The sequence below is a fragment of the Canis lupus genome, chromosome 11, assembly GCF_003254725.2.
Source record: "Canis lupus dingo isolate Sandy chromosome 11, ASM325472v2, whole genome shotgun sequence".
Classification (NCBI taxonomy): domain Eukaryota; kingdom Metazoa; phylum Chordata; class Mammalia; order Carnivora; family Canidae; genus Canis; species Canis lupus.
The window spans coordinates 22564198-22566308 of record NC_064253.1 but is presented as its reverse complement, the minus strand read 5'-3'; positions in this window follow the sequence as shown (position 1 = coordinate 22566308).

The following is a 2111-nucleotide window of genomic DNA, read 5'->3' as shown; positions in this document are numbered from 1 at the left end:
CTTTGAGGGTCCAATAAGGCTGCTTACCGGACAGGTTGCCCTAGTTCTCCCAAAGCAGCAAGCTGCATGCCCTGATTTTAGAACACTGTGTGGCCACAGAAAGAAGTCAGTCTGTCAGAATTCCTCTGGAGAGATTGTGAATGGGGGACAGGGCAGCCAGCTGGCTAGCGGCCATTCCAAGCACAAAGGCAGGAGCCAGCGGTGCCAGGTGTGTTTAAAGTTCATCTTACCTTTGGTCCGCCAGTACCTGGGTGATGGACAGTATTGTGGGAAGGTGTATTCAGCCAGTAATGTATTTCTGTCAGAGTGGCTGGAAATGAAAGGGAGGTGGGATGGGAGGGAGGCTGCTTTTGTGCTGGGGGTAAATAACCAGCTGGCTAGGATTTTTTTCCCCTTTTCTTCATGTTCGCAGGGCTGGGAGTACTGGAGGTTTACGTACTTCTCCGGCATTCCTGCTTCTCCATAAAAATGTGAGTCCAGGCTAAGGAGGATTTTTGTCCCTCCCTTAGCTGGCCAATCTGAGCGATTACAGTGAGCCACTCGGCAGTTACCGAAAGCCCAGACCTGGCGTAACGAGAAGATTTCTGACTATAGGGTATCGCTCCATACAGAACTGCTCCAAAGGCAGTCGGCACCCAGGAGGAAACATGCCAAAGAATTTCTTCTACATTAAATTATGAGGTGAGCTGAAAAAACACAACTAAATCACCCCTAGTCCAAGGTTCACATGAGCCCCTTGACTAAGAAAATAACTTTCAGGGCTGGGTTCTCAGCAGCCATTTGGCCAAATACCAGAGTCCCTCTCCATGATTTCAGAGACCCGGAGGTAAGAATGTTTGGGCCTTAGGTGAGCCAAGAGACAATCACCTGAAAATAGACGCCCTTAGCTTTCAAGAACAGAGTGGTGAAAGGGTGTTGGGGTAGACACAAGTCAGCCAGATGGAAACAACCTTGACCTGTGTTGGCAAGACAAGGAGACCAGAGGGGTCCTGCCATGCCTTTGAGCAGAGTCAAGCATGGATGCCCTGCTGGGACTCAGATACTGTGCTTAATGCTCATGGAGGCTGCAGGCAGGTGGGGTTGAGGTTGATGCAGGCTTTGTGTATAAAACTACCACGGAATGAAAAAAGAAAGCATCACATCTCCAACTGGGCCATGGGCCGGTCTAGAGGCCAACAGCAGCTGTGACTCTTGGCCCCCTCCAGCAGGGCCTAGGGGAAAGCCAGGGCTCTAGGTCCCTCCCCAAAATAGGAACAGCCCCGCCACACACGGCCTCAGCCTTTGGTGAGGCTGAACCACACTGACATTTCCAAAGCCAGGCCAGATCGATTCCTAAGACTTGGTCCATTCAGGACCTCGAAAGAGGTTTACTTTTGCCCCCACATGATTCAGAAATGCAATAGTTACACTGCTTTGTACCCAAAATGCCCCCAAAAAGCCACCAAACCAGAGCCTCACTTTGTTAAAGACTGCCTTACAGAACTCTTGGCAAGTGAGAGCCCACTGTTGGTGGTGGGTTTCCAACATGCGAGCCTAAGAATCCACCCTCTAAGAACTGCTCACCTACAGTACTGGGGATGGTCGTCGTGCACTGAAAAGCCCAGGACTTCCAACAAGAAGGTAACTTACTCTAAGCCCTAAAGCTCCCTCACCTTGGCTTCTGACAGTGGGCTGAGGTGTCTTGTGCTGGCCAGCCCATCCACACCCCTATGAGAAAAGAAATGGGAGAGGCCTGAGCAGACCCCTCTGTCCAGGGGCAAGAGAACCAAGTAGGACAGGCTGACCTGGAGCCTCTGTTCCATCATCTCATGGCAGAGCAAGGGAACCACATCAGGGCACCTGGTCAAGTCTCCCACCGTGCCTCTTACACAGCACACACCAAGGCTTCCCCAGACACCGCTGCGGTGTGAGGATCCAAGGCACACAGGCTTCTTTTCTCAGCAACACCTTCAACCCTTGATTGGCCCCACAGCTGCCCGAGAGGCAGGGCAAGGTCAGGACAGGAGGCACCCCAGCAGGGCCCAGGGACATCATATTCCTGGGCAGGTGACTTCATTTGTAGCAGCCTGGCCAGACGGGGGCCCAGGGAACATAGGGGACCAGCCTTAGGA